This window comes from Schistocerca piceifrons, chromosome 9 (assembly GCF_021461385.2).
Source record: "Schistocerca piceifrons isolate TAMUIC-IGC-003096 chromosome 9, iqSchPice1.1, whole genome shotgun sequence".
Taxonomy (NCBI): Eukaryota; Metazoa; Arthropoda; class Insecta; order Orthoptera; family Acrididae; genus Schistocerca; species Schistocerca piceifrons.
The window spans coordinates 88,766,727-88,781,013 of NC_060146.1; positions in this window are offsets into that span (position 1 = coordinate 88,766,727).

Genomic DNA, 14,287 nt, shown 5'->3' on the forward strand with positions numbered 1-14,287 from the left:
CGCGCGAATGACACTCGTCACCCACATGACTTTCCCGCTCTGTTTCGTGTGATTGGGCTGGACTGAGTTCGCGCCATTTTCAGTACTTTTCCGTTATTCTCCATCCTTAGATTCAACCATCATTGGCTTTCAGTTAGGCGACTCGCACTGTTTATCATAGCCTGGAGGACACTGGTCATCAGCGCGAGCACTGATGCTGCAATATGAAACAAAGTAAGTGTGTGTTGCTTTATTCCGTACCTAGATTCGATACAACTTCTACGTGCGCAATTTTAGGTGTATCTAAACTGATTACAGTTGCTTCGATTTTTAACTAGAATACTTACCTACGTAAAGCAAACATTCTCTATACTTTTACTTTGTGGAAAAAATGTCAAACGTAAGAAAAAGACCTAGGACAGAGTTTAGCAGAGATGCTGATGTGTGGCCATAATGATTTCATGAGGTGATTGATGAAGATCCTGAAAGGGACATTGCTGATTCGGAGAACGAGGACTGTACATGAAAGTGGTCACGATTCAGGAACAGAACGAGAAGGGTCAGAAAATGATGAATTTGAGTCACAGGAAGAAGTAATTCAAGAGGTCGTATTTCTTTGCGCAAAGGACGGAATAGCTGAACGGAGCAAAAGTAAATATCTTACCAATGTAAGAACAAGATTTTGTAATATTAACCAACATTTAGTTCGATCCAAAAATGAGGCTCGTATAAAAAAAGACAGATGTTGCGAAGTTACTCTTTGATGAAAATGTAATGCTCATTATTGCAATATGTATTAATATTTACTTCAGTGAACTTCGTGCTAACTTTTCTACGCTAAGGGATGCTAAAGAAACGGATATTATAGAGAACAGACCTTTCATGGGTTCGTAATGTGTGTGTTGGTCGCCGGCCGGAGCGGCCGAGCGGTTCTAGGCGCTACAGTCTGGAACCGCGCGATCGCTAAGGTCGCAGGTTCAAATCCTGCCTCGGGCATGAATGTGTGTGATGTCCTTAGGTTAGTTAGGTTTACGTAGTTCTAAGTTCTAGGGGACTGATGACCTCAGAAGTTAAGTCCCATAGTGCTCAGAGCCATTTCAACCATTTGTGTATTGGTCTCTGAGACGTTCAAGAATGAATTCGTCAAAGTTTTGGTATAAGCCAAAGGGCAACGGACTTGAATCGTACTACTTATGCACAAGTGGAAATCGATTCAGGTTGCACTTAAGACATCTAGGTTTGATAGTATCCATGACTGGCGTTCCCAGAGGGAATGACGAGCCGGCTGCTATCCTGAGGTACTGGAGCTGTTCATGAGCAATTGTCTAAAGTATTTATCACCTAGTGTGTACCTCTCTGTATTTGTGTATTAAGTGTATTATACACTGAAGCGCTAAAGAAACTGGTATAGGTACGGGTATTCAACTACAGAGATATGCAAACGGGCAGAATACGGCGCTGCGCTCGACAACGGCTATATAAGACCATAAGTGTCTGGTGAATTTGTTAGATCGGTTGCTGCTGCTAAAACGGCAGGTTATAAAGATTTAAGTGAGTCTGGACGCGGTATTACAGTCGGCGAACGTGCGATGGGGTACTGTATCTCCGAGGTAGCGATGAAGTGGCGATTTTCCCGCACGACCATTTCCCAAGTGTACCGTGAATATCAGGAATAGGGTAAAACATCAAATCTCCGACGTCGCTGCGACCGGAAAAAGATCTTGCAAGAATTGGTCCAACGACGACTGAAGAGAATCGTTCAACGTGACAGAAGTGCAACCCTTCCGCAAAATGCTGCAGATTTCAGTGCTGGGCCATGTCAGCGTGCAAACTATTCAACGAAATAACATCGATATGGGCTTTCGGAACCCAAGACCCACTCGTGTACCCTTGATGACAGCACGACACAAAGATTTACGCCTCGCCTGGTTCAAATGGCTCTGGGCACTATGGGACTTAACATCTATGGACATCAGTCCCCTAGAACTTAAAGCTACTTAAACCTAACTAACCTAAGGACAGCTCACAACACCCAGTCATCACGAGGCAGAGAAAATCCCTGACCCCGCCGGGAATCGAACCAGGGAACCCGGGCGTGGGAAGCGAGAACGCTACCGCAAGACCACGAGATGCGGACCGCCTCGCCTGGGCCAGTCAACACCGACCTTGGACTGTTGATGACTGGAAACATGTTGCCTGGTCGAACAAGTCTCGTTTCAAATTGTATCGAGGGGATGGACGAGTACAGATATGGAGACAGCCTCATGAATCCATGGACCCTGCATGTCAGCAGGGGACTGCTCAATCCGGTGGAGGACCTGCAATGGTGCAGGGCGTGTGCAGTTGGAGTTATATGGGACCCCAGGATAACAAAAGCTTGTTCCCAAGAAATTAGTGGGATTCTTAGCCACATATGTAATAGCTCTCTGAAGCAGGCTATTTTCCCAGATAGACTGAAGTACGCCATTGTTATACCACTGCATAAAAAAGGGGATACGTCTGATGTCAACAACTAACGCCCAATCTCTATTCTGACTGCCTTATCCAAAATTCTTGAAAAAGTAATGTATTGTAGAGTAGCTTCACACCTTTGTAAAAATAAAGTTTTAACAAAATGTCAATTTGGTTTCCAGAAGGGTTTTTCAACGTAAAATGCTATATATACTTTCACTAATTAAATATTAAATGCTCTGAGTAACCGGAAGTCACCCGTTGGGATTTTTTGTGATCTATCAAAGGCTTTTGATTGTGTAAACCATGGAATACTTCTAGATAAGCTCAAGTACTGTGGTATGAATGGGACAGTGCTCAAATGGTTTAAATCATACCTAACTGGAAGAGTGCAGAAAGTTGAAATAAACAGTTCACATAATATGCAAAAAACTGCTGATTTCTCAAACTGGGGAACAATCAAGACTGGGGTGCCGCAAGGTTCGGTCTTGGGTCCTCTGCTGTTCTTAATACATATTAATGACTTGCCATTCTATATTCACGAAGATGCAAAGCTGGTACTTTTTGCCGATGATACAAGTATAGCTATCACACCCGACAGACAAGAATTAACTGGTGAAATTGTAAACGATGTTTTTCAGAAAATCATTAAGTGGTTATCTGCAAATGGGCTCTCATTAAACTTTGACAAAACACAGTATATACAGTTCCACACAGTAAATGGAATGACCCCATTAATAAATATAGACTTCGATCAGAATTCGGTAGCTAAGGTAGAATATTAAAAATTTCTAGGTGTATGCATTGATGAGGGGTTGAACTGAAAAAAACACACTGACGATCTGCTGAAACGTGCTAGGGTCGTTGCAAATTTTGGCGATATACATCTGAGTAAATTAGCTTACCACCTCTATTTTCATTCTCTGCTTTCATATGGCGTCATATTCTGGGGTAACTCATCATTGAGTAAAAGAGTGTTCACTGCACAAAAGCGTGTAATCAGAATAATTGCTGGAGCTCATACAAGATCATCCTGCAGACACTTATTTAAAGAGCTAGAAATCTTCACTGTAGCCTCACAATATACAGGGTGTCACACCCAACATTACCGCTGGATATATTTCGTAAACCACATCAAATACTGACGAATCGATTCTACAGACCGAATGTGATGAGAGGGGCTAGTGTAATTGGTTAATACAAACCATAAAACAAAAATGCACGGAAGTATGGTTTTTAACACAAACCTACGTTTTTTAAATGGAACCCCGTTAGTTTTGTTAGCACATCTGAACATATAAACAAATACGTAATCAGTGCCGTTTGTTGCATTGTAAAACGTTTACTACATCCGGAGATATTGTGACCTAAAGTTGACGCTTGAGTACCACTCCTCCGCTGTTCGATCGTGTGTATCGGAGAGCACCGAATTACGTAGGGCTCCAAAGGGAACGGTGATGGACCTTAGGTACAGAAGAGACTGGAACAGCACATTACGTCCACATGCTAACACCTTTTTATTGGTCTTTTTCACTGACGCACATGTTCATTACCATGAGGTACACGTACACACGTGGTTTCCGTTTTCAAATACGGAGTGGAATAGAGTGTGTCCCGACATGTCAGGCCAATAGATGTTCAATGTGGTGGCCATCATTTGCTGCACACAATTGCAATCTCTGGCGTAATGAATGTCGTACACGGCGCAGTACATCTGGTGCAATGTCGCCGCAGGCTGCCACAATACGTTGTTTCATATCCTCTGGGGTTGTAGGCACATCACGGTACACATTCTCCTTTAACGTACCGCACAGAAAGAAGTCCAGAGGTGTAAGATCAGGAGAACGGGCTGGCCAATTTATGCGTCCTCCACGTCCTATGAAACGCCCGTCGAACATCCTGTCAAGGGTCAGCCTAGTGTTAATTGCGGAATGTGCAGGTGCACCATCATGCTGATACCACCCACATGCGTCGACGCGTTTCCAGTGAGACATTTTCGAGCAACGTTGGCAGATCATTCGGTAGAAACGCGATGTATGTTGCAGCTGTTTGGGCCCCTGCAATGAAGTGAGGACCAATGAGGTGGTCGCCAATGATTCCGCACCATACATTTACAGTCCACGGTCGCTGTCGCCCTACCTGCCTGAGCCAGCGAGGATTGTCCATGGACCAGTAATGCATGTTCCGTAGATTCACTGCCCCGTGGTTTGTGAATCCCGCTTCATCTGTAAACAGGTAGAACTGCAACGCATTCTCTGTTAATGCCCATTGACAGAATTGCACTCGATGATTAAACTCATCACCATAATTGCTGATGTAGCGACACACGAAACGGGTGAAAGCGGTGACGATGCAGTATGCGCATGACACTACTTTGACTCATTCCACCGGCTCTCGCAATGTCCCGTGTACTCATGCGTGGGTTCATGGCAACAGCAGCTAACACACCAACTGCACCCGCTTCTCCTGTGACGGGCCTGTTACGGACCCGTTTGCGTGCTACGACCATGCCTGTTGCATACAGTTGGCGGTAGATGTTTTTCAATGTGCGGGACGTTGGATGCTCTCTGTCCGGGTACCGTTCTGCATACACCCTGCAGGCTTCAGCTGCATTTCGTCGACACTCGCCATAGATGAGTATCATCTCCGCCTTCTCAGAGTTCGAATACACCATGGTCACAGTTCCTACAACACTACACTATCACAGACGTCTGGTAACACGGTGTACTACAGTTGGTCTGCGTGCGGAGACGAATGTAGAATAACAATAGCAGCAAGCGCTACATGCGGAGCCGGCCGAAGTGGCCGTGCGGTTAACGGCGCTGCAGTCTGGAACCGCATGACCGCTACGGTCGCGGGTTCGAATCCTGCCTCGGGCATGGATGTTTGTAATGTCCTTAGGTTGGTTAGGTTTAACTAGTTCTAAGTTCTAGGGGACTAATGACCTCAGCAGTTGAGTCCCATAGTGCTCAGAGCCATTTGAACCATTTTTTTTTAGCTACATGCGGACACAGCGACTGCTAGACCAAACCACAACAGTGCACTACAGCCACACTCGTAAACACGGTCGTCATCGTAAACATGTCCCTGCAGATGCTGCTCGCCGACCGTGGCCCGTGTTTGTTACAACACGCAACAGAACGTCGGAGGTTTCAAGCGTCAACTTTAGGTTACAATATCTCCGGATGTAATTAACATTTTACAATGCAACAAACGGCACTGATTACGTATTTGTTTATATGTTCAGATGTGCTAACAAAACTAACGTGGTTCCATTTAAAAAACGTAGGTTTGTGCAAAAAAACATACTTCCGTGCATTTTTGTATGGTTTGTATTAAACAATTACACTAGCCCCTCTCCTCACGTTCGGTCTGTGGAATCGGTTCGTCAGTATTTGATGTGGTTTACGAAATATATCCAGCGGTAACGTTAGGTGACTCATCCAGTGTATTCACTTATGAAATTTGTTATTAACAATCCGAACGAATTCAGAAGTAATAGCAGTGTACATGGCTACAACACTAGGAGAAAGGATGATCTTCACTACTCAAGGTTAAATCTAACTTCGGCTCAGAAGGGTGTAAATTATGCTGCCACAAAAGTCTCTGGTCACTTACCTAATAACATCAAAAGTCTGACAGATAGCCATATAGAATTTAAAAGGAAATTAAAAGAATTTCTTAATGGCAACTCCTTCTACTCATTAGATGAATTTTTGAATATAGTAAGTGGGTAATTTCCCAACCTCCACACAAAAAAAAAAAAAAAAAAAAAAAATAAAAAAAAATAAATAAAAAAAAATTGAGTGTCATGTAATATTTTGTCTTATGTAATATATTGTATAGACATCTTTTATTAACCTGACACGTTCCACATCATTACGAAGTGTCGTATTCATGATCTATGGAACAAGTACTAATCTAATCTAATCTAATCTACGTCTAGATACGACTCTGACAGGTGACACGTACGTAAGGCTCCTGTCTGATCACCTGCATCCATTCCTATCCAATGTGAATTCCGACTAATTTGGGCAATTCCAGCAGGACAATGCGACATCCCATACGTCCAGAATTGCTGAAGAGTGGCTCCAGGAACACTGTTCTGAGCTTAAACACTTTCGCTGACCACCAAACTCCTCAGAGATGAACATTACTGAGCATATTTGCGATGCCTTGCAACGTGCTCTTCAGAAGAGATCTCCATCCCATCGCACTCATACGGGTTTATGGACAGGCCTGCAGGATTCATGGTGTCAGTTCCGTCCAGCACTACTTCAGACATTAGTCGAGTCCATCCCACGACGTGTTGCGGCACATCTGCGTACTCGCCGGGGCTCTTCAGTGTATTTAGACCTAAATAAGATACTTTTAAAATCATTTATACACACTGTTCAAATACGCCGTTTATGTTGTGGGCAGCACCCGTCATCGGCGCGAGAAAACATGTTGGCAATCAGCGCGCGAGAGACGGTAGGTTTCCAGCTGCCGTTGAACAGACGCACTGTTGAGCCGTCGGCACACGGACGGTGCTGTCGAACGTTAACGTTGAGCGTGCCAAGTTCAACGTGCTGCTGAACGCTCAGGAACGATGCGACTTGTGCATACGGTACGTGGGCCCCAACGTGGTGTACGCAATCGCAACGCACTCCAGCGGCAGTTGAGGGATGTTTCTAGTTCGTAAATCACACAGTTTACTCAACGGGCCCGCGTAAAATTCCCACGTTAGCTCTATTAAAACGCACATTTCCTCCATCGTCCACGAAAAGGAAAGTACCATGTCCGATCAGTAAAGACACAAGTTTATAAAAGTTCCATCACAAACAGTGTGGTACAAATTTGGAATACTTCTCCGCATAAGAATAATAAGTAATGTTCATTATTTCATCATTCCCACATTTTAGTAAAACCCCAAGGTCAGTCTTACTTGATCGCTGTTCCTACCCTGTAGCAGAATCTTTGCAACATGTGAATTACGAAGCGTAAAAGAAAAGGGAGCAAAATAATTTTATACAAGCAGCGCAAGCAAAAAAACGTGAACTTATATTTACATAACATCAAATATTATAGTATAGGTACTTATATTAAACCAATAATAAAGTATCAGAACCTAATAAAAATGCGAATGTTAGGAAGCAAAATTTTAAAGTGTCAAGACGCGAACTACCACCCCGAGAAAGAAGCCACTGCAGAACAGAAATTATACTCATTACGCTACATCAACAACACACACACACACACACACACACACACACACGCGGCATCTAATCATAGTATGTTACCCGTTGCCGAAAACCTTAATCATAGATATGTTACAAATCGAAATTTAATTATAACAAATTGTACCAAGAACAATGCGTTTTGGGTGGATCTTTAGTGTGTTGCTGCCTTCAAATATCATACTGTCATAATACGCAAGTTACAACAATTATTTTGTCACGAATATGATGTTTCTCGTTATTTTATTGGAACGAATCACACAGTTAACAACGGGTTTTCCAGTGATTCTCAATTTGCTGGTGCCCAGAAACGACATACATAGGATGTTGCAAAAGGGTACGGCCAAACTTTCAGGAAACATTCCTCACACACAAAGAAAGAAAATATGTTATGTGGACATGTGTCCGGAAACGCTTGCTTTCCATGTTAGAGCTCATTTTATTACTTCTCTTCAAATCACGTTAATCATGGAATGGAAACACACAGCAACAGAACATACCAGCGTGACTTCAAACACTTTGTTACAGGAAATGTTCAAAATGTCCGTTTGCGAGGATACATGCATCCACCCTCCGTCGCATGGAATCCCTGATGCGCTAATGCAGCCCTGGAGAATGGCGTATTGTATCACAGCCGTCCACAATACGACCACGAAGAGTCTCTACATTGGGTACGGGGTTGCGTAGACAAGTGCTTTCAAATGCCCCCATAAATGAAAGTCAAGAGGGTTGAGGTCAGGAGAGCGTGGAGGCCATGGAATTGGTCCGCCTCTACCAATCCATCGGTCACCGAATCTGTTCTTGAGAAGCGAACGAACACTTCGACTGAAATGTGCAGGACCTCCATCGTGCATGAACCACATGTTGTGTCGTACTTGTAAAGGCTCGTGTTCTAGCAGTATCCCAAATGAAATCATGATAACGTGGTCCATTGAGCGTAGGTGGAAGAACATGGGGCCCAGTCAAGACATCACCAACAATGCCTGCCCAAACGTTCACAGAAAATCTGTGTTGATGACGTGATTGCGCAATAGCGTGCAGATTCTCGTCAGCCCACACATGTTGATTGTGAAAATTTACAATTTGATCACGTTGGAATGAAGCCTCATCCGTAAAGAGAACATTTGGACTGAAATGAGGATTGACACATTTTTGGATGAACCATTCGCAGAAGTGTGCTCGTGGAGGCCAATCAGCTGCTGATAGTGCCTGCACACGCCGTACATGGTACAGAAACAACTGGTTCTCCCGTAGCACTCTCCATACAGTGACGTGGTCAACGTTACCTTGTACAGCAGCAACTTCCCTGACGCTGACATTAGGGTTATCGTCAACTGTACGAAGAATTGCCTCGCCCATTGCAGGTGTCCTCGTCGTTGTAGGTCTTCCCCAGTCGCGACTCATAGGCTGGAATGTTCCGTGCTCCCTAAGACGCCGATCAATTGCTTCGAACGTCTTCCTGTCGGGATACCTTCGTGCTGGAAATCTATCTCGATAAAAACGTACCGCGCCACGGCTATTGTCCCGAGCTAATCCATACATCAAATGGGGATCTACCAACTCCGCATTTGTAAACATTGCACTGACAGCAAAACCACGTTCGTGATGAACACTAACCTGTTGATGCTACGTACTGATGTGCTTGATGCTAGTACTGTAGAGCAATGAGTCGCATGTCAACACAAGCACCGAAGTCAACATTACCTTCCTTCAATTGGGCCAACTGGCGGTGAATCGAGGAAGTACAGTACATATTGACGAAAGTAAAATGAGCTCTAACATGGAAATTAAGCGTTTCCGGACACATGTCCACATAATATTTTTTCTTTATTTGTGTGTGAGGAATGTTTCCTGAAAGTTTGGCCGTACCTTTTTGTAACACCCTGTATATATACAGGCTTGAAATGAATGCCAATATGGCGCGTCACACATCTGTACTGAAGAGAGACGGCGTGCGTGTGACGTAGGTGGCGTTGTGCCATCTCATTGGTCAACGCTCAGACGCACGCTCAGAATATCAGACATGCCAGATATTCCACGCTATGACGTCAGAAACTCGGCACGCTCAACGCTCAACGTTCGGATGCACGGCCCGTATGCCGTCGGCTTTAGCCGCGCAGCTCGTATCGCCGCAGCCGCACGCTTCCACTCGGACGAGAGTTGGTGAGGTGAGAAGCAGGTCGCTTCTTGAGGTGGCGGCTGGCAGCGGCGCGACTGCCGGGGCACCCTGTGTCGGGCCCCGTCCACCGTCGGCCGCCCCTTATGATGGGACACAGTCGCAATTTTAAATTTATAGTCGCTGCTCGCTGGCCGCTCTGAATATCAACCCCCCAACCCCCGACCACCCCTGCCGCTGCCGGATTACTTCTTGGCAGGCAGGCGGCGAGGGTAGCCGCAGCTGACGTGCGTGTGTCTGACAGTGTGGGGTGGCTACGGATCGGCTGCACGATTACGATCTGCCTCTCTGAGACTCCCAATCTCTCTTTCTCTCTGTCCGCCTACTGCCGTTCCGCTTGCTCACTCTCTTCGTCACGTCGACAAATACATTGTTTTACTTGAGTACAATTCTTGAAACAGGAAAAACAGCGCCCTGGTACGAATTGATATCCCATACAGTATACACAGCATGAACCAGACCTCCATCGACAAGCTCTGAGAGGTGTTAGTACGGACCTAAACAAGGAAAAAATGCCTATTAAATATGGACTCTAAAATAAATATCTTAAAACTATGAGCACTTGTTCATCTTTCCTACTGTGTAACACATCTCTTCTACTGAAGGCTACATCCACATCTACATACATACTCCACAATCCACCATACGGTGCGTGACGGAGGGTTCCTCGTACCACAACTAGGATCTTCTCTCCCTGTTCCACTCCCAAACAGAACGAGGGAAAAATGACCGCCTATATGCCTCTGTACGAACCCTAATCTCTCTTATCTTATCTTTGTGGTCTTTCCGCGAAATATAAGTTGGCGGCAGTCAAACTGTACTGCAGTCAGCCTCAAATGCTGGTTCTCTAAATTCCCTCAGTAGCGATTCACGAAAAGAACGCCTCATTTCCTCTAGAGACTCCCACCCGAGTTTCTGAAGCATTTCCATAACACGCGTGATGATCAAACCTACCAGTAACAAATCTAGCAGCCCGCCTCTGAACTGTTTCTATGTCCTCCCTCAATCCGACTTGATAGGGATCCCAAACGCTCGGTCAGTACTCAAGAATAGGTCGTATTAGTGTTTTATAAGCGGTCTCCTTTACAAATGAACCACATCTTCCCAAAATTCTACCAATGATTTGAAGACGACTATCCGCCTTCCCCACAACTGTCATTACGTGCTTGTCCCACTTCATATCGCTCTGCAATGTTACGCCCAAATATTTAATCGACGTGACTGTGTCAAGCGCTACACTACTAATGGAGTATTCAGACATTACGGGATTCTTTTTCCTATTCATCTGCATTAATTTACATTTATCTATATTTAGAGTTAGGTGCCATTCTTTACACCAGTCACAAATCCTGTCCAAGTCATCTCGTATCCTCCTACAGTCACTCAACGACGACACATTCCCGTACACCACAGCATCATCAGCAAACAGCCGCACATTGCTATCCACCCTATCCAAAAGATCATTTATGTAGATAGTAAACAACAGCGCAGCTACCACACTTCCCTGGGGCACTCCAGATGATACCCTCACCTCCGATGAACACTCATCATCGAGGACAACGAACTGGGTTTGTATTACTGACCTCTTTCCTTTCCATTTTTCGAGGGGTGGTAGTGTGGACCAAAGCAAGAAAAAAATGTCCAGTGAGCAGGAGTCGCTCTGTACAACTGTGACCTGTGTGCTCACAGGAGCCCACAGTATGGGCAACGTTTCAAGTACTAGTCGTAGGGCTCTCTGGCACGTGACGAAGAACGTACTTTAAAAGTCGGCAGTGCGGTGCATAATAGAGCACCGGAGTTCAAATATTTCAAATTGCTCTGAGCACTATGTGACTTAACATCTGAGGTCATCAGTCCCCTAGAACTTAGAACTACTCTAACCTAAGGACATCACACACATCCATGCCCGAGGCAGGATTCGAACCTGCGACAGTAGCGGTCACGCGGTTCCAGATTGAAGCGCCTAGAACCGCTCGACCACACCGGCCGGCAGAGCACCACAGTCAAACCACCTGGTTCCGATCGTACCAGTTTCTAGAAGCCATTGTTATAGACAGACGAACGTAATGTCATAGTCGCAACGGGTATCGATGACGGTGTTCTGTTCTTTCTAGTAGTATACAACAACCCTCTCCGTATCGCCGACGGATTTCTTTCTGTCGTGAGTCTTCTGGCTGATTTGATGCAATCATGCAGCTCCTCACGAAATTCGCTCTTCCACCACCCTCTTCACCTCTGAGTACAGCTTGCACGCTACGTACTCCATTACTTGTCGGATGTATTCCAATCTCTGTCTCCCTTTATAGTTTTTACACTCTGCAGTTTCCTCTGGTATCAATGAAGTTATTCCTGATATCTTAAGAAATGTACTTTATTTTAATTTCACCGAAGGTTATTTTGGCATTTGCCATCTTCTGAAGGAGTCCTTCCCAGCACTATTTCTTTTTCCATTTCTTCACATTTTACCTCCAGCCATTTAGCCTTAGCTTCCCTGCAGTTCCTATTTATATCATTCCCCTCCTTTCCTCAATCAACTGAAGTACTTTCGTTACCCACGGTTACATCCCAGTTATACTAAACTGCCTGATTTGGTATTCATTATCCGGCCGGAGTGGCCGAGAGGTTCTAGGCGCTACAGTCTGGAACTGCGCGACCGCTACGATCGCAGGTTCGAATCCTGCCTCGGGCATGGATGTGTGTGATGTCCTTAGGTTATTTACGTTTAAGTAGGTCTAAGTTCTAGGGGACTGATGACCTCAACAGTTAAGTCCCATAGCGTTCAGAGCCATTTGAACCATTTTTTTGGTATTCATTATCGCGGCATCAATATTCTCACGTAACTAGTAAGACGACTCATTATCCCTGAATACTTCAGTATCTTATTTTCTTGTGCATTGTTTTTTTTCAGACTATTCTGTTAAATATCAGCGTACCGAATTCTGTTTAGACTCTGTGTCTGGTTCAAATGGTTCATATGGCTCTGAGCACTATGGGACTTAACTGCTGCGGTCTTTAATCTCCTAGAACTACTTAAACCTAACTAACCTAAAGACATCACACACATCCATGCCGTAGCGGTCGCGCGGTTCCAGACTGTAGCGCCTAGAACCGCTCGCCCACTGTGTCTGGTACTGGGTACGCTTTGCAATTCTGTACCTGATTTCGAAATCTCTGTCTGACCACGATATAATCCGGTTGGAATCGTCGCACATCTCCAGGTCTTTTCCAAGTGTACTTCTACTACAGCGATTTTTGAACAGCGTATTTTCTATTTCCATTGCCTAGGCCGTATTTCCCTAGTCCGTATTCTCCCGCACCTGATGGCACAATATATTGCCCAGTCGATCGTTTTTTTCGTTCAGTCGGTTTTTTTCTGTTGAATGAAAGAACCGAATGAGATGTAGTTTCTGCGGACACGCCAGCTACACGAATATTTTCACCCAGGCTCTGCGTCAGAGTTATTTCGGTAACATGCTGTTTCAGCCTATGCGGTTGTACACAAATCTTGATTAGGACTGCCAACTTTTTTTAGAGGGTAATACTGCATTTTACTTCAAGGAGAGGGGAATAAAAAGTATATTTCAAAAACTGATTTCAATGATTTAAGTACTTATTTAATTAAATACGAATTTTTCGTACTTTTGGATTTAAATGAGTGTTTAGTTGGTTTTAAAAAGTTATTAAATTGTAACGTCCCCTTAGAAAAATTAATGAGTTACTGTGCTGGTAAGCCCCTACGTTATTTGATTTTCAAATAGCTGAGCAGAACTGAACGTACTCAGACATTTCGCTCTTTACCTATTCTGATCAACACTAAACTGACACACAATGTTTTTAGCGCAACGCAATCTGACTTTCAGTAATCCCTACAAAAGAATAGCCCTGACTAACAATAACCTATACCTTTCATGAATTCTTACCTCACAAAAATCTTCGTTACTCGAACTACTGCAATACAGCGAGGGCCACTAATGCCAGCTAAATGGAAGATTCAAACTACTGAAGGCACTAACTACTGATAGGCATAGTTAGCAAATGAAAGATTTTGATAGAGAACAAACAATGTATTTACCTTACCTTAATAGTGTTCAAAAGTCATATATATATCAGTTCATGACATCCAGTCTTACAAATTTACTGTCTCTGTCCAGATCATCCGCTCTCAAAACTCTGCCATCTCACTCCCCACATCCACCACTGCTGGCGGCTCACCTCCAACTGCGCAACGCTACCCGCTGTTAACATCCAGCTGCCCAACACTACAATGGCAGACAACAATGCAAAATAGCCACAGACTGCACACAGCACAGCCAGTGATTTTCATACAGAGCGCTACGTGGCGTTACCAACATAAAAACCTAAACAGCCTACTTACAAAATTACAAATTTATATTTAGATGCATTAACAACTGCTTATTTATTTAAAGTCACTGAAGCTCTGTCTCGTTCTTCCCGGTGGTTT